This window comes from Bos mutus, chromosome 21 (assembly GCF_027580195.1).
Source record: "Bos mutus isolate GX-2022 chromosome 21, NWIPB_WYAK_1.1, whole genome shotgun sequence".
NCBI lineage: Eukaryota > Metazoa > Chordata > Mammalia > Artiodactyla > Bovidae > Bos > Bos mutus.
This window is the reverse complement of record NC_091637.1, coordinates 43,847,750-43,867,606: the sequence shown is the minus strand read 5'-3', so window position 1 is coordinate 43,867,606 and position 19,857 is coordinate 43,847,750.

Here is a 19,857-nt window from a genome sequence, read left to right as displayed (position 1 = left end):
ATTGTTACTGTATAGAAATGCAAATGATTTCTGTGTATTGATTTTATATCCTACAACTATGCTAAATTCACTGATTCAATTCAGTTCAGTTGCTCAGTCGTGTCCAACTCTTTGCGACCCCACAAATCACAGCATGCCAGGCCTCCCTGTCCATCACCAACTCCCAGAGTCTACTCAAACTCATGTTTATCGAGTCGGTGATGCCATCCAGGCATCTCATCCTCTGTCATCCCCTGTCCTCCTGCCCTCAATCCCTCCCTGCATCAGGGTCTTTTCCAATGAGTCAACTCTTTGCATGAGGTGGTCAAAGTATTGGAGTTTCAGCTTTAGCATCTGTCCTTTCAATGAACACTTCCTTGCAGTCCAAGGGACTCTCAAGAGTCTTCTCCAACACCACAATTCAAAAGCATCATTTCTTCAGCGCTCAGCTTTCTTCACAGTCCAACTCTCACATCCATACATGACCACTGGAAAAATCATAGCCTTGACTAGACGAACCTTTGTTGGCAAAGTAATGTCTCTGCTTTTTGATATGCTATCTAGGTTGGTCATAACTTTTCTTCCAAGGAGTAAGCATCTTTTAATTTCATGGCTGCAATCACCATCTGCAGTGATTTTGGAGCCCAAAAAAATAAAGTCGGACACTGTTTCCACTGTTTCCCCATCTATTTCCCATGATGTGATGGGACCAGATGCCATGATCTTAGTTTTTTGAATGTTGAGGCTTAAGCCAACTTTTTCACTCTCCTCTTTCACTTTCATCAAGAGGCTTTTTAGTTCCTCTTCATTTTCTGCCATAAGGGTGGTGTCATCTGCATATCTGAGGTTATTGATATTTCTCCCGGCAATCTTGTTTCCAGCTTGTGCTTCTTCTAGCCCAGCATTTCTCATGATTAGCTCTAGTAATTTTCTGATACTATCTTTAGGGTTTTCTATGTACAGTATCATGTCATCTGCAAAGATTGAGAGCTTAACTTCTTTTCTGATCTGGATTCCTTTTATTTCTTATTCTTCTCTGATTGATGTAGCTAGGACTTCCAGAACCATGTTGAATAATAGTGGTGAAAGTGGACACCCTTGTCTTGTTCCTGATCTTAGGGGGAATGCTTTCAGTTTTTCGCCATTGAGAATAATGTTTTCTGTAGGCTTATCATATATGGCTTTTACTATGTTGAGGCAGGTTCCTTCTATGCCTATTTTTTGAAGAGTTGTAATCATAAATGGGTGGTGAATTTTGTCAAAGGCTTTTTCTGCATCTATTGAGGTGATCTTATGGTTTTTTTCTTTCAATTTGTTGATATAGTATATCACATTGATTGATTTGTGTATGTTGAAGAACCCTTGCATCCCTGGAATAAACCCAACTTGATCATGGTATATAAGCTTTTTAATGTGTTGCTGAATTCTGTTTGCTAAAATTTTGTTGAGGATTTTTGCATCTATGTTCATCAGTGATATTGGGCTATAGTTTTCTTTTTTTGTGTTTTCTTTGTCTGGTTTTGGTAGCAAGGTGATGGTGGCCTCGTAGAATGAGTTTGGAAGTGTTCCTTCCTCTGCAATTTTTTGAAAGAGTTTTAGAAGGATAGGCATTAGCTCTTTTCTAAATGTTTGACAGAATTCTGTGAAACCATCTGGTCCTGGGCTTTTGTTTTTGGGTGATTTTTGATCATAGCTTCAATTTCAGTGCTTGTAATTGGGTTGTTCATAATTTCTATTTCTTTCTGGTTCATTCTTGGAAGATTGAATGTTTCTAAGAATCCGTCCATTTCTTCCAAGTTATCCATTTTATTGCCATATAGTTGTTCAGAGTAGTCTCTTATAATCCTTTGTATTTCTGCCCTGTCTGTTGTAACCTCTGCTGTTTCATTTCTAACTTTGTTGATTTGATTCTTCTCTTTTTTCTTGATGAGACTGGATAAAGGTTTGTCAACTTTATCTTCTCAAAGAACCAGCTTTTAGTTTTATTCATCTTTATTATTGTTTTTCACCTCTTTTTCATTCACTTCTGCTCAGATCTTTATGATTTCTTTTATTTATTTATTTTTTTTTAAATTTTATTTTATTTTTAAACTTTACATAATTGTATTAGTTTTGCCAAATATCAAAATGAATCCATACTTTCCTTCTACCAATTTTTTTTTTTTTGTTCTTCTTTTTTCCAGTTGTTTTAGTTGTAAAGTTAAGTTGTCTATTTGATGTTTTTCTTGTTTCTTTTTTTTTTTTTTAAGATTTTAAATAATTTATTTATTATTTTTATTTGTCTGTGCCAGGTCTTAGCTGGGGCATGTGGGATCTAGTTCCCTGCACAGGGATTGAACCCAGGCCTCCTGCATTGGGAGCTTGGAGTCTTAGCCACTGGACCACCAGGGAAGTCCCTCTTGTTTCTTGAGGAAGGATTGTATGGCTATAAATTTCCCTCTTAGAACTGCTTTTGCTGCATCCCATAGGTTTTGAGTTGTCGCGTTTTCATTGTCATTTGTTTCTAGAAATTTTTTTTTTGTTTCCCTTTTGATTTCTTCAGTAACCTGCTGGTTATTTAGAAACATGTTGTTTAATCTCTATATGTTTGTGTTTCTTACATTTTTTTCCTTGTAATTGATATTTAGTCTTATAGTGTTGTGGTCAGAGAGGATGGCTGTTACAATTTCAATTTTCTTAAATTTACTGAGGTTTTATTTGTGACCCATGATGTAGTCTATCCTGGAGAATGTTCCATGTGCACTTGAGAAGGAGGTGTATTCTGCCTTTGGATTGAATGTCCTGAAGATATCAATGAGATCCATCTCATCTAATGTATCATTTAAGACTTGTGTTTCTATTTAATTTTCTGTTTTGATGATTTGTCCATTGGTGTGAGTAGGGCATTCAAATCTCCTACTATTATTGTGTTACTGTCAATTTCTTCTTTTATGTCTGTTAGTGTTTGTCTTATGTATTGAGGTGCTCCTATGTTGGGTGCATTGATATTTACAATTGTTATGTCTTCCTTTTGGATTGATCCCTTGATTATGTAGTGTCCTTCCTTATCTCTTGTAATCTTCTTAATTTTAAGGTCTCTTTTCTCTGATATGAGGATTGCTCCTCCAGCTTTCTTTTGCTTCCCATTTGCATGGAATATATTTTTTCCATCCTCTCACTTTCAGTTTATATGTGTTTTTAGGTCTGAAGTGGATTTCTTATAGACAGCATAAATATGGGTCTTGTTTTTGTATTCATTCAGCCAGTCTGTATCTTTTGGTTGGAGCATTTAATCCATTTACATTTAAAGCAATTATTGATATAGACGTTCCTGTTGCCATTTTCTTAATTGTTTGGGGTTGATTTTGTAGAATCTTCTCTTGTATTTCTCAACTGTATGTCTGTTTAACATTTGTTGTAAAGCTGGTTTGGTGGTACTGAATTTTCTTAACTTTTGCTTGTCTGAAAAGCTTTTTATTTATCTAACAATTTTGAATGAGATCCTTGCTGGGTACAGTATTCTTGATTGTAGATTTTTCCCTTTCAGTACTTTAAATATATCCTGACATTTCCTTCTGGCCTGTAGAATTTCAATTGAAACATCAGCTGTTGAGTGTACAGGGTTTCCCTTGTATGTTACTTGTTTCTTCTCCCTTGCTGCTTTTAATATTCTTTGTGTTTAGTCTTTGTTAGTTTCATTCAGAAAACTAAGATCATGGCATCTGGTCTCATCACTTCATGGGAAATAGAGAAGGAAACAGTGGAAACAGTGTCAGACTTTATTTTTGGGGGCTCCAAAATCACTGCAGATGGTGATTGCAGCCATGAGATTAAAAGACGCTTATTCCTTGGAAAGAAAGTTATGACCAACCTAGATAGCATGTTCAAAAGCAGAGACATTACTAGTCAAGGCTATGGTTTTTCCAGTGGTCATGTATGGGTGTGAGAGTTGGACTGTGAAGAAAGCTGAGTGCTGAAGAATTGATGCTTTTGAACTGTGGTGTTGGAGAAGACTCTTGAGAGTCCCTTGGATTGCAAGGAGATCAAACCAGTCTATCCTAAAGGAAATCAGTCCTGAATATTCATTGGAAGGACTGAAGCTGAAGCTGAAACTCCAGTACTTTGGCCACCTCATGCGAAGAGTTGACTCATTGGAAAAGACCCTGATGCTGGGAGGGATTGGGGGCAGGAGGAGAAGGGGATGACAGAGGATGAGATGGCTGGATGGCATCACTGACTCGATGGACATGAATTTGAGTAGACTCTGGGAGTTGGTGATGGAAGGGAGGCCTGGCGTGCTGTAATTCATGGGGTCGCAAAAAGTCAGACTCGACTGAGTGACTGAACTGAACTGAGTTTATCCTGTATGGGACTCTTTGTGTTTGAGTTCTTCTTTTCCCAGGCTTCAAGCTTGAGTCCTTTCTTGCTTTTGGTTTCTGCCCTCCTAAGGTTGGTCCAGTGGTTTGTGGTGAGATTTGTGCTGAGTTTTTATTTGTTTGTTTGTTTTTCCTCTGATGGGCAAGGCTGAGTGAGGTGGTAATCCTGTCTGCTAATGATGGGGTTTGTATTTTTGTTTTGTTTGTTGTTTAGATGAGGCTTCTGCACAGGGTGCTACTGGTGATTGGGTGAAGCCAGGGCTTGTATTTAAGTGGTTTCCTTTGTGGGAGTTCTCACTATTTGATACTCCCTAGGGTTAGTTCTCTGGTAGTCTAGGGTCTAGACTACCCTAGTCTAGGGTCTTGGAGTCAGTGCTCCCACTCCAAAGGCTAAGGGCTTGATCTCTGGTCAGGAACAAAGATTCCACAAGTGGTTTGTTATGGCATTTAGTGAGATTAAGCAAATATCCAAAAATGAGAAGCCAAAGATGACCCCCAGACAAATGGAAGTTACAAAATCAGGCAAATAATAATTAAAATAATGGAATATACACATATACGTATATACCCATGAGCAAAGTCAAAAGAGTCCAACACAAATACAGTAGATTGACCCAATGAAAAAAGGAAATAAAAAATTACATTTACCAGTTAAGAAACTAAAGCACAGACTGGAAAACAAAACTAGAGCAAGGTGCCAAGTGGGGAATAAAGCAATGAAAACAAAACTAACAAATATGTTGGGAGGAAAGGAAATAAAGAAAGAATAGATATGCAAAGTTAAATAGAGGTAGGTGAAGAAGATTTATATACATTAAAGATTAACTGCAAGGGAAAAGAACAGTAGGAAAGGCAAACAAAGGAATAAATGTAGAAAAAATATAAATAGGTTAAAAAAATTAAAAATTAAAATTATAAGTAAGAGAAAAGAAAAACAAAATGGAAGAAGAAAGAAACAAGGAAGAAAAAGGAAAACTCCAAGAACTGCAAAAGCCCAACATAGAGGCAGAGGTTTAACAACAATAAAAAGTGTGACTGAATATATACATAGACACCCATAAGCAAAATCAAAATAGGCCAACAAAAATAAAGTACAATAGATTGACCCAGCAAACAAAGGAAACCAAAAATTATATCTACCAAAATAAAACTAACTAAAAGCACAAACTGGAAAACAAAAGCAAGGTGCCAATTGGGGAATAAAGCAATGAAAATAAAACTAACAAAATGTTGAGAGGAAAGGAAAGAAAGAAAAAAAAGAAAGAATAGATATGCAAAGTTAAATAGAGGTAGATGAAGAAAATTTATATACATTAAAGGTTAACTGCAAGGGGAAAAGAACAGTAGGAAAAGCAAACAAAAGAATAAATGTAGAAAAAATGTTAATAGGTTTTAACAGTTAAAATTAAAAAAGAGAAAATAAAATTTAAAAAAAAAAGGGAAATTGCACAGAACTGCAAAAGCCCAACATAGAGGCAAAGGTTTATGACAATGATAAAAAAATGTGACTGAGAAAAAAAAAAGTTCAAAAGCCTAATTGGATATCTTAGTGCCAATAAAATCAGCAACTACAACAGAGGGGGGGAAAAAGGAAAAAAATTCCAAAGAATCTACAGAACTAGTCAAAACATAAGAATAATAATAAATGTTTTTCTTGAGTCACTGCTGTCAGGGTGAGTCTTTTCCCTTCCTGGGAGTCATAGTCCACCTCACCTCCCTAGGATGCCCTCCAACACTGTGCTGATCTCTGGACTTGCTGTGGGGCAGCTCAGATTCTAATCTGGTTGTACTCCTCTGTGTTCTTGCCCCCAATATCTACAGCTATCACAACTAGTGCGTTTTCTTTTTTGGGAGCTCTCAATGACCTTCTATGTATTCCATAGACACAGAGTCTGCCTAGTTGATCTGCCAGGTGTGGAGGTGGTGCAGGTGCTTGGGTCACAGGGGTTCTCGCAGCACCAGGTACTCAGGGGAGTTGGCGTCTAGGGCAGCAGGAAATAGTGCTCTATAAGGGTATGGCAACCAGTATTGGTCAATGCACTCCAGTATTCTTGCCTGGAGAACCTCCCTTCCTGACAGAGGAGCTTGGCAGGCCACAGTCTACAGGATCACAAAGAGCTGGACACGATCCAAGTGACCCTGCATGCATAGGTACAAGAAATTTTTTGCCTGTGGTAGCTCTACCTCAGTGAGAGTTGAGCGTGAAGGTGGTGCAGCTGCTTGGCTTGTGGGGACCCCGGCAGCGCCAATTGTGCAGGGACAGGACTGCCTCCGCTGCAGGAGTTATGGCTCTATCAGAGTCTTTTTTCAAGCCTCTTGTAGCTGGTGATCAGAAGGCCTCTTTGGCCAGTCTTTCTCCATAGCTCTGTCCATTCAGGCACTTAGAGGCTTCCTTGCCTGGGGTCCTTCTCTGTTCGGCGCATCAGGCACTTAAAGGGGCACCCTGGGTGGGGTCCTACTCTGTAGTTCAGTGCCACGTGTTTGATGGGCCAGCCTCTCTATTGTTCAGCTGCCAATGCTGGCGTGTGGGGGAAGAGAGGCTATGATGATGGCTCCACCGACTCAGCAGTATCAACTTGGTTCCATGGCTGCCCAGCTTCCCTCCACAGGCATTTCCCACCACAATCTCCTCTCTCACATCCCCTGGATCCATCTCTCTGCAGTCAACAGCAACCCTCACACTGGGATTGCTCCACAGTATCTAAACTCCAGCTTGCAGCCACTGCGCCTTCCAGGAGATCTGCATCCCTGTCCAGGGTATGTATGGCTGTGACAAGGACTGTCTGATTCTCATTCCAGTTAGGCTGCCACAGATCACCTGTTTCACTCTCAGGCTTAAATGTTTCTCCTCTGACTCAGACACTTGCTCCGATGTGGGGATCAGACCCATGCTTCAGTTCTCCCACCTGTCGAGGGAAGGTCCTGTCCTACTAACACTCCTGTTTTTCCTCCTAGTTCCTTCATCCTACTGAGTTTTGCATGGGTCTATATATTCTTTTCCACTGGTCAGGTCCTCCTGGCTGCTCTCAGCTGGTATTCTGCATGCACTTCTGGGTCTGAAGGTGTATTCCTGATGTGTCTGTGGAGAGAGATGTACCCCACATCCACCTACTCCTCTGCCATCTTGTTCTCTACCTATTGATCTTTATTAATCCTGGTGTGGCAGAACTAGGAGATATCTTGCTAGGGATGACAAATGCCAAAGGAGATGTCAGAGTCTCCTAGAGATGGCTGTAACATTATTTCCCACTCTGTACACTCTTCTGCAAGGTTACCTTGCCATTCTTCCATCAGGAGATGCAATCTGTTTCTCCATTCCGTTGGACCTGGACAGGTCCTGTTTCTTTGATCAGCAGAGCATGGCAGAAGTGATGCTGTGCCATTTCTAGGTATAGCCATTAACCAACGCAGCAGCTTCTGCTTCCTGTCTCTTGGAAGTCAAACAGCATATAATAAAAGGACCTACCTTGAGACCACAGTGATGTGAGAGCCCTCAAACATGTGAAGAGGTGTTGGAGGTTGAGACACCAACACCTGTGGTGTGGAGAGTTGCCAAGGAGCACTGAGGTTTCAGACATGTATAGAAGAAGCCACCTTGGAAGTGGGTCCTCCAGTCCCAACTGCCTGGATATGGCAGAGATGAACTGCCCCAGGCAAGACCTTCTTGAATTTCTGATTCATAAAACTATGAGCCAAAGAAAAGGATTGCTTGAAGCCACTATGTATTCGAGTGGCTTGTTATGCAGCCAGGGATGACTAAAACAGAAGTAACTTTAGGCTGTTCCTGGTACTATACCCTGAGTAGTCAACAGTGAAGAAGTGAAGTGAAGTTGCTCAGTCGTGTCCGACTCTTTGCAATGCCATGGACTGTAGCCTACCAGGCTCCTCCATCCATGGGATTTTCCAGGCGAGAAAACTGGAGTGGGGTGCCATTTCCTTCTCCAGGGGATCTTCCCGACCCAGGGATCAAACCCGGGTCTCTCGCATTGTAGGCAGACACTTTACTGTCTGAGCCACCAGGGAAGTCAACAGTAGTGGGCACAACTTTCCTGTCTGCATGGGGTTACTTTTCATTTAGCAGAATGGACCATAAAGGGAGTAACTACTGGTCACTGATGACCATTTTCAGCTCTCAGGTGCTTAGGTCTTTAAAGGTGGTCTGTTTTACCATTAGGACAAGATAATAAACAGAACTTATACATATCTGAGCTAAAATTTCATGATTCATTTTGAGCAAGAGGAAAATAATTCAAGTATGTGATTATATTTGCCCATCCTTTTGCAGTTTCCAAAGTGCTTTTTCATGTCTATTTCCACTTTCAATCTTCCCATTGAATTTGAGATAGATAGAAGAGGTTCTATTTTTTCCACTTTTTAAATAAGGGAATAGAGGCTCAAAAAGGTTATTTGACTTGCCTATAGTCATGTGAATAGTTTCAGAGGTAAGGCTAGAATCCAGATGTCTTCACTCACAGCCTGTTTCTAGTCTAGCAGCCAATCATCCTCTGAGTTGGGCAAAACAGAGAATGGATTGTGGGGGAGTGATGCCTCTAGCTGATGTTTTAACCATTATGGTAGGTGTATGTTCAATGAAACTCACTTGTTTCCAAGACAACAGGATTCAAAGGAAAACCTCAATTGCTCGGGAGGAGGCAGATTCACTGTCATTTCCATCCCTTTGAAGAATTGCACATTTTGATGGGCAAAGTGCCAGAAGTAATTAAACTGAATAACTCCACAGAGCTCTGATGGAGCAAGAAAGCAGAAGAAAGGCAACATATATATATGTGGGTGTTGCTTCTGCTGTGAGAGTCTTTCAACAGAAATCATGACAATCCAGGAAAATCCAGGGATCAACACTCTGTAGAAAAGAACAACAATCTAGAAAGAGAAAGAAGGAAGCATTTTGAGATGGAGAGATGGGGAGAAGGGAGGAGGAAAGAGGAAGAGATAGGCGAGGCGGAGGCGCAGTCCTGGCTCCTCAGTCCTTTCCCTGTCCCCAGGGGAAAGAAGGAGTGGATGAAGCAGTCAGATTTTACCATGAATTCCCTAAGTTGGGTCTAGTGACTCGAAGCATTCATTTTGTCTTTATTTGCTTTTCTTGTGAGATGTCTGCTTGGCTCTAATTTCCCATTTTTGCTGTGGAGATCAAGAGATTTGGAACAGAGCAGATATGGAATACATTTTTCTGTACTGGCTGCATGCCATATTTTATTATAATTTTTTGTTAGCTTATTATGGGATGGAAACTTTGATCTCTCAGGCATGTGAGAGGAAGGAGGCTCTTTTTTTTTTTTTGAGGTATAGCTGATGTGCAATATTATATGTTACAGGTGTACAACATAGTAATTCAGAATTTTTAAAGGTTGTATTCCATTTATATTATTATAAAATATTGGCTATGTTCCTTGTGTTGCATAATATATCCTTGTAGCTTATTTTGTACATAGTAGTTTGTACTTCGTAATCCCCTACCCTGGTCAAGGAGGAGTTTCTTTTGGTTTCTTCAATTTTGATCTTTAATTCATTCAACATTTACTGAGCTGCTATTTTGTAGAAGGCCTTGTCCTAAGTACTGGGGATTCAGAAATGATAGGGCACTCCATTTAATGGTTCATACTTAATGTGCCCACTTGCCTGTTCTTCCCAGCTAAATAGTTAAAGTGCCATAGCTCTGTTGTAAGCTACAGTGATTGCCCAATGCGTGGTTTTTATGCAACGTTCATTTATTCGTGTAACCAACAGATAGTTATTACCTCTTAATAAGAGTCAGATACTCTGCTATGTTTTGAAGTTACAAAAAGCAACATGTATAACAATGAATTAATAATTTGAATTTATTAAGAACTCTGCAAATCAGTAAGGACAAATAAGCCAAGAAAAAATGAGTAAGTGATATAAACATGGGATTCACAGAAGAGAAAAATATAAAAGGCTAAAGAACATTTGAAAAGATGTTCACCTTCACTAAGTTAGGGAGGAAAAGCAAATTAAAATCAGCACAAGATACTATTTTATTTTTACCTATTAGTATGACAAAAATGAAGTTTATTAATATTCAGTGTTGTTGAGTTGTGGGAAAAGAGCTGCTTCCTGTGCTTCTGGTGGGAATGGTAAATGATCCCTGGCTTTGGAGGCCAATTTAGTATCTATTAAAATTGTTTCTATCAAGAACAATTGGAAACAACCTAACTGTCCCTAGAGTGGATAGATAGGACATGGTCTATTAGATGGGGAAATATTACTCAGAGAAAAAAGTTAGAGCTATTCACAACAACATGGATTGATCTCAAAAATGTATCATAGAGTGAAAAGAGCGAGCTATAGAGTTGTATGTATTTTATGAACATTTATGTGAAAAGACCCACAAAAATTAACACTATCTATTTTCAATGGCATAGCTAAACAGCCTAGTAAAGACACATATTAGATTATAGTAGAGGTTATTTCTTGGGTTTTGGTTATCTCTTGGGTTTGGGGGAAAGGATTGAAGAAATCTAGGGGACTTCATTTATATTTGTAATATTATATATTTTAGGCAAATATATCGTATAAAATTATAATTTATTTCTAACAATTAACTAGAGAGAAACAATGTAAAGAAAGCAATTCTTGTCTTTGACTGTGGACAAAGCTGGGATTAGAACCCAGGTCTCTAATTTTTAGTGCAGTGATTTGTCTCTTGGATGTTAGATACATTTAATTTGACTTGCTCTCTGCAAAGTGAGATCTTTTCCAGTTGGCATGAAAGTTAAGGCACTTTATTTCTATCTTTGTAGGGAATAGATTTTTCTTTACTTTTTTTTTTTTTGTCTGAGCCACATGACATGTGGGATCTTAGTTCCCTGACTAGGGAATGAACCTGTGCCCCCTGCATTGGGAGCATAGAATCTTAACCACTAGACCACCAGGAAAGTCCTAGATTTTTCATTTAAAGGAATTTTAAAAATTTGAATAGATGTCTAGAATATGTATAATTTATATGTTAGGTATTATTGTTGTTGTTTCATCGCTAAGTCACGTCTGACTCTTTGTGACCTCATGGACTATAGGCTCCTCTGTCCATGGGATTTCCCAGGCCAGAGTACTGGAGTAGGTTGCCATTTCCTTCTCCAGGGGATCTTCCCAACTCAGGGATCAAACTCATGTCTTCTCTTTTGTAGGCAGATTCTTTACCCCTGAGCTACCTGGAAAGCCCATGTGTTAAGTAGAGAGACTCATTAACCTACACTCAGTTCAGGAATAGAAGACATGCATTTTTCAAAATGGAAATGGTAACAACTTTTGGATTCTCCCATCAGAGACAAAACCTAAAGGGCTTGATAGTTTCATCAGCACCATTTCCACAACTCACTAGCAGCCAAACAAATGGCCCTATTTGGAAAATTGGAATCTTTTCCTTTTTGAGTGCTAAATGGCTACTCAGTGATTTATTTGGGCTGCTTCTAGAGGGCAAGAAGTCACACAAAGCTCTGAGAGATGTTTCCAGAGGTAAATAGAATGTCTAAGTGTATTTAGCAAATGATAATGCAAACCATATAAGATATATTGCATAAGGAAGCAAAATGTGCATTTGCTGTCTGAGAAGTAATTGAACATTTATAGTTTGGGAATAGCTGGTTCAGAGCTGGTAGAAGTGAGAGTCTTGTTTCAGTTGATGAAAGAATCCATGTTCTTTGGAACTCAGTGGGGACTTAAAAAGAATTTACCCATCTAAGTAGTACATTTTTGAGGTTTTTAAGTCTTTATCTGAGAAGCAATTTAAGTAAGAACTGGTTAAGACTGTATCCAAAATGCAGAGAGAGAGCAAGCAAGAAAGAGTCCCTCCACCCCTCCATAGACACTTGTGTGAAAGGATGGAGAGAGGAGGGCGGGAGAAGAGCGAAGGAGGGGACAGGTGGAGTTTAAGGTCACAGTCTTGTCTTCCTTGCTCTTTAAGGTATGGGGGGCCACGAGCTTTTGTTTACATGGCATAAAAGCCTTACATGCTGCCTTTTCAAAATGGCAGATCCTTATTCCAAATGAAGGTTAGAACATTGCTGGGTAGTGTAAGAGATCAGAACTAGAAAGGGATGATTAACAAGTCCCCAGAAGCTTCTGACAGCCATTTGAGGCCCCTGAGAAGCCGTTGCTCCCTGAAGTCCCAATTCTCTCTGCAGACAATGCTAGAGCCTTCAACTCCTTCCCTCACTGCAGCTTGTAGGGTTGCCAGATAGATTCAGGATGCAAAATTTGGAACATAGTCACATGGAAAATGATTTATTGCTTATCTGAAATTCAAATTTGACTGAATGTATTTTTATTTTCTAAATCTGGCAACTTTATGTTCATGAAATATGTTTGCCCTTTTTCCTTCCCTGATTCTTTTTCTCATTTTGATCAACAAAGTTCTCCATCCCCCAGAGACCCCTGACTGCTTCAGACAGGCCTGTGTCCGGTAATAATTTTCCTTCTTCAGGACCCATAGTCTAATTCTAAGGAGGGAAAGAGTGTACAGCTCCCATTTCCACCTTCCCTGAGACTTTTTCTCCCTGTGCTTGAAGATTACCCCATCATTTCAGAGAATTACTACTGCCTACCGGCCAAGAAATTCTTTCCTTCAACATCTTCACACAGTGGAGAGATTAGAATGTATCTCATCATGCAGAATATTCAAGATTAAGAAATAATTATAATCTTATCTCTAAACACTACTCTCATAGTTCAAGTCTGTAAAGAATCTGCCCACAATGCAGGAGACCCAGGTTCAGTCCCTGTGTCAGGAAGATCCCCTGGAGAAGGAAAGGGCAACCCACTCCAGTATTCTTGTCTAGAGAATTCCATGGACAGAGGAGTCTGGCAGGCTGCAGTCCATGGGTTTGCAAGAGTTGGACAGGACTTAGTGACTAAACCACCAACTATAGTCTTATCTCTAAACACTATAACGCCTAGAGGGGCATGCCAGAAGAGTCTGTCATTGCAAAGACCATAACCTTACTTGTAGCCAATCACAAACACACTTGAAGTTCAGAAGATCAGCAAGCATTTCTTTACTTTTCCTTTTGGGTTATTCTCTCATCCACTCATAGTTAGCCTTGGAGGAAATCTAGAGAGTTCTCTTCCACTTGCTTTGCCCTCTTTGTAGATGAACCAGGAAGGCCTGCTACCTTTTCTGCCCTAGGAGGGTGATAGAGGGTTAGCACCTCATCTATGGATGAGAATCTAAGCAGGGGTTGGCAAATTACAAATTGTAGGGCAAATTCTCCTTATTGGCTATTTTTCTACAGCTCGTGAGTTAAGAATGTGTTTTACATTTTGCCTGAGTGCTAAGTCACTTCAGTTGTGTCCAACTCTATGCAACCCTATTGACTGTGGCCCACCAGTCTCCTCTGTCTGTGGGATTCTCCAGGTAAGAATACTGGAGTGTGTTGCCAGCCCTTGCATTTCATTATGTTTCCTGCATTGTAGATGGGTTCTTTACCCCTAGTGCCACCTGGGAAGCCCAACTTGAGTAAAATAACCAAATGAAGAATAACACTAAGTGACATGGAAATTACACAGAATTCAAATTTCAGTATTCATAGTTTTACTGGAACACTGCCTTGCTCATTCTTTTATATATTGTCTATGGCCATTTTCATGATCTAAGGGCAGAGCTGACTATTTCAACAGAGGCCATATGGCCCACAAAGCTTAAAATATTCACGATCAGGGCCTTTTTGTATAAAGTTTACTGATTGCTGATTTAAGCAATAAACTTTTCCTACTGATAGTAGCTGCCCCTGAGAGTATAACTTTCAAGTGCACCCACTGCCTAGGTTATGAGACCCCCTTCTTACATGGAATGGATCATTTAGAATACTTTTGGTTGCCAGGGACAGAATATGCTACCCAAAGTGCCCTTTTGGTTGTGTGGAAGCTAGTTGCAGTGTGGCTGCTCTAATGGTACATTGTGTTGACTTGAAAACTTTCTTTTGGATTAGAAATGTATTAGCATTATCAAAACATTTTCAATTGATCTAGGCTTCTCTCCATCTCCTGATCTGCCTTCCAGTGGGTGAGCTTTATATCCTTTATTTCTTTTCCAGAGCTTCTCCTATTGGTAACTGAATGCCTATAGTAGTTTCAGAATTGAGAGTCTCACTTTACACTGGTTCCTAACTTTTGTCACTTCATGGCAAACAGAAAATGTTATTTGTATAGCACATTGAGATAAACTAGAGGGATTTGTGAGGGTCTATATAGGGCTTGGTGAAAAGATGTATTATATATCTTTATAATTATGATATGGAAAAGAAAATAAAAAATATTATGGAAGATGTCAAATAAAAGACTTGTATAAAAGTTTTCATTCCAGTGAAATGAAAAGGTCAGTTTTCATTCCAATGCCAAAGAATGTTCAAACTACCATACAGTTGCACTCATTTCACATGCTAGCAGGATTATGCTCAAAATCCTTCAAGCTAGGCTTCAGCAGTATGTGAACTGAGAACTTCCAGATGTACACCTGGGTTTCGAAGAGGCAGAGGAACCAGAGATCAAATTACCAACATTCATTGGGTCATGGTGAAAACAAGGGAGTTCCAGAAAAACATCTACTTCTGCTTCATTGACTGTGCTAAAGCCTTTGATTATGTGGATCACAACAAACTGTGGAGAAATCTTAAAGAGATGGGAGTAACAGACCACCTTACTTGTCTCCTGAGAAACCCGTACACAAGTCAAAACGTAACAGTTAGAACCTTACATGGAACAACTGACTGATTCAAAATTGGTAAGGGAGTATGTCAAGGATGTATATTATCATCCTGCTTATTAACTTAAATGCAGAGTACAACATGCAAAATGCTGGGCTGGATGAATCATAAGCTGGAATCAAAATTGCTGGATGAAATATCTACAACCTCAAATAGGCAGATGACATAATTCTAATGGCAGAAAGTGAAGAGGAACCAAAGAGCCTCTTGAGGAGGGTAAAAGAGGATAGTGAAAAAGCTGACTTAAAACTCAACTTAAAAAAAAAAAACTAAGATCATGGCATCCAGTCCCATTACTTCATGGCAAATAGAGGGGAAAAAGTGGAACCATGACAGATTTTATTTTCTTGGACTCCAAAATCACTTCAGTCACATAATTAAAAGACATTTACTCCTTGAAAGGAAATCTGTGACAAACCTAGACAGTGTATTAAAAAGCAGAGATGTCACTTCACTGACAAAGGTTCATATATTCAAAGCTATGGTTTTCCCAGTAGGCATGTATAGATATAAGAGTTGGTTCATAAAGAAGGTGGAGTGCCAAGAAATGGATGCTTTAAATTGTGGTGCTGGAAAAGACTCTTGAGAGTCACTTGGACTGCAAAGAGATCCACCCCAGTCAACCCAAAGGAAATCAACCCTGATTATTCATTGGAAGGACTGATGCTGAAGCTCCAACACTTTGGCCATCTGATGCGAAGAGCTGACTTATTGGAAAAGACCCTGTTGCTGGGAAAGATTGAAGGCAGGAGGAGAAGAGGGTGACAGAGGATGAGATGGTTGGATGGCATCACCGACTCAATGAACATGAATTTGAACAAACTCTGGGAGATAGTGGAGGTCAAAAAGCCTGGCGTGCTACAGTCCATGGGATTGCAGAGTCAGACACAACTTAGCAACAGAACAACAACATGACTTATGTATGTATGTATGTATGTATGTTAATGATTGCACCAAGGATTACAATATACCTCCTTAACTTGTCACAGTCTGCCTTCAATTACTATTATTCTACTTTACATAAATGTAAGAATCATAGAATAGTCAGCTTTCATTTATCTCCCTCCCATCATTTATGTTTTTATTGTATTACATTTTTACTTCTATACCTGTTATAAACATCACAGTACATTGTTACTTTTATTTTTATATAAATGTCTTTTTTTTTAAAGCCACTTTATTGAGATATAAATTCACATACTATAACATTCACCCATATTAAGTACAGAGTTCATTGGTTTTTGGTGCATTACATTATTACTTAAAAAAAATTGTGGTAAAACATATATAACAAAATTTGCCATTTTAAGTTTTTAAATATACATTTCAGTGGCATTAATTACTTTAAAAATGTTACGCAACCACTGTCTATTTCCAAAACTATTTTGTTGTCCTGAACAGAAACTTTGTGGCTATTAAGCAGTAACTCCCTATACCCTGCTTCCCACAGCCCCTGGTAACTTCTAGTCTCTCTGTTTCTATGTATTTGCCTGTTATAAGTATCTTATATAAGAGGAATTACACAATATCTGTCCTTTTGTGTCTGGCTTATCTGGCGTAGCATGTTTTGAAGATTCATCCTTGTTGTTGTATATATGAGAATTTAATTTCCTTTTAAAGCTAAGTAATACTCCATTGTGTGTGTGTGTGTGTGTGTGTGTGTATATATAATATTCCATTATATAACACATTTTATTTATCCATCCATCCGTTGATGGATTAATTATTTTTTAAGGAAATTAAGAAACAAGAAAAATTTGCTCCTTGTATACCTTTTTTAAAAAAAATTTGTGGAACTTTATGTTTGTTTATAAAGAACTGAATTTTTATTTAATATGTTTCCTTTCATCCTGAAGAATGTCATTTTAATATTTCTAAATGCAACATGTATCTTCTGGAGACTAATTCTCTCAGACTGAATTTTTTCCTTCATTTTGGAGAAATGTTTTTGCAGTATATAGAATTCTAGGTTCACAGTTTTTTCTTTGAGGCTTTAAAGATATCATTCCATTGTCTTCTAGATTCCATTGTTTCATGATAAGTCATAGTAATCTTTATTGTTTTTCTCTTATTTGTGATACATCTTCTTTTTTCTAGCTGCTTATATTTTTTCTCTTTGGTTTTTCAACAGTTTTCTGTGATATGAATAGGTATTGTTTTGTTTTTATTCTGATTGGAGTCTGTAGAATTTATTGGATCTCTGGGTTGATATGTTGGTTTTTTTTAAAAATCAGATTTGGAGAATTATATATTCATTATATTATATCATTGTATTACTCAAATATATTTCATTATATCACCCCATTTTCTTTCCTCTCTTTTCATGACTCTAATAGCAAGTATATCAGACTACTTGATATTGTCATTGAGGCTCCATTGATATTTTTCAGCTTTCCTTTTCTGTGTTTCAATTTGTAGTTTCTACTGCCTCATTTTCAAGTTCATTAATCTTTCCCTTTGTAGTGACCATCATGCTAAAAATTCACCCAGTGAATTATTCATTTTGAATACTGTGTTTTCCAGTTCTCGACTTTACATTGTTTTATCCAATAGTTTCTATTTATCTACTGAAATCATCCACAGGTTCACTTGTCATGTCAGTCTTTACCTTTAGATTCTTGAACTTATTTGTAGTGGGTGTTTTAAAGTCCTGGTTGGCTATTTTTGATATCTGTGTTATCCCTGGGTCTATTTCTATTGCCTCTGCCCCATGCACTCATGGTGAGGACACATCTATGACACAGCCACCTTTCAAAATTCTGAACAGGAATCAAAGCACAAATAAACTTTCCTGAGATCTTCATAATTTAAGTTAGATTTCATAACTCTCTGATCCCCTCTGATGCTCATGTCTAACTTTCTAGTCCTCTTTAACCCCTTTTCCAAACTTTCCTCCTTTATTTTGACTCAACTCAAAGTTTTTTTTTTCCAGTCTGGAATGAAAGACCTCAGTTTCAAATTTGTGGTACCCAGGGATCTGTGGATGTACACTTAGAGGACAATAAGGATTCTTTTTTTCTTTAAAAGGAATATGTGTTTTACATGAACTGAAGAACTTACACATTTTTTACTTTATATTCTATAATAAGACAGGAGTTATCAAACTACAGATCATGATCTAAATCTGACCTATGGCTTGTTTTTGCATGGACCACCAGCTAAGAATGGATTTTACATTTTTAAATATTGTATAAAGAATAAGAAAAAGAATGTGTAGCTGAGGTTTTGTGTGGCTCTTAAATCTAAAGCATTTACATTCTGGCTTTTTATAGAAAAGTTTGTCAAGCTCTGTGTAAAAGACTGGGGGGGATAAGGAAGCCTCTCTCAAGTGGACCTGTGATTCCAAGTTTTTATTTTACCTTTTCTTGGGCTGCAAGAAGGTGAGGTGGTACCACAGCCTGTCTTTATCTTTGCAGAGCCTTCAGTTATACCCTGATGCAAAGGGTGATTGTTTGGGCCTGTGGTAACACATCCCTTACTCTGCTGACATGAGCATGGAGACATGGACATCCTCACACGGGCCAGATGCAGCTGAAGGCCCAGTGTAAGTCCTCATGAGAACATCCTTCCAGCTGATAAAAGTAGGTCAGAGCAGAGACATCTCTGAGCAGAACACAGCTGTCTTCAGGCAGAGCTCTTCTCTCTATTCTGCTGTTTGCGTGCTTTGAGGACTTACGTTAGTGAGGAAAGAGAATGTGAATATCATTTCTGTTGGGTGGTACTGTGAATCCTCTCCAGGCCTTTGGGAGGCCCCTGTGGGATGGTAGCATGCTTTATGTTAGGTGCTGGTTGTGAACAGCACCGCTTATCATCTCTGTGACTTTTAGACTGTCTGCCAGCCTTCTTAGAGCAATAAGTAAGTGACTATGGGTCTCCAGAGATTGGAAGTCTTCTCTTTTTGTGTAATGGCCTGGTGAAAAGGGGCTAAAATATAGCTTTCCTCCATAATTTCTTTATCATCCTCCTGTTCCATATTTAAGTGCTATTATCAGGAAGTCATTCTTCACAGAAATAATTTGAAAGAAAGTTGCTTACAAAGGCATCAAGCAAAGGGGACAACTTTTGTAGGATCAAAATGGGAAAGTGATTGAATTCCAGGTTATTTCTCCATTCTGTCGGTAGAAACTGGGGCATATAGATTGGCAAAGCAAATAGGAAACTGTGGGTAAACATGCTGGAATGTACAGTGGGTAATGGATATTGAGGGATGATCTTGTCATGCATGCTAAACAGATACTTTTATGAGTTTAAATTTAATTAGCATTTGGAAATTAACAAGGCTAGAAAGAAGGGCAATGGGTTTTTAAGTGTTGGCGACGGATAGGTACTGTTTGGAGTGTATAGATAAATGAAGATTTAATTTGTAATACATAATGAACCAGGTGCCTATAAAATAAGTTGTTTTTCAAGTGGTTATCACAGAATAAAACAATAGAAACATCTGAGGCTAGAGCATGACTATTATTACAGTTTTTGGTTAAAATCAGTTTTGTAGATGGGCATTCATTTGTATTGTTCAAATTGGGTAATGTAAATATTTCACTCTCTCTATTTCTTCTTCAAGGAATGGGGCATGAAGATAACTTCTGGTCTTACGTCTTTTGCACATTTACCTTAAGTAGTGTGTGTGTTGGGCTTCCCTGGTAGCTCGGCTGGTAAAGAATCCGCCTGCAATGCAGGTGACCTGGGTTCGATCCCTGGGTTGGGAAGATCCCCTGGAGGAGGGCATGGCAACCCACTCCCGGATTCTTGCCTGGAGAATCCCATGGGCTCCCTCGTGGGCTATA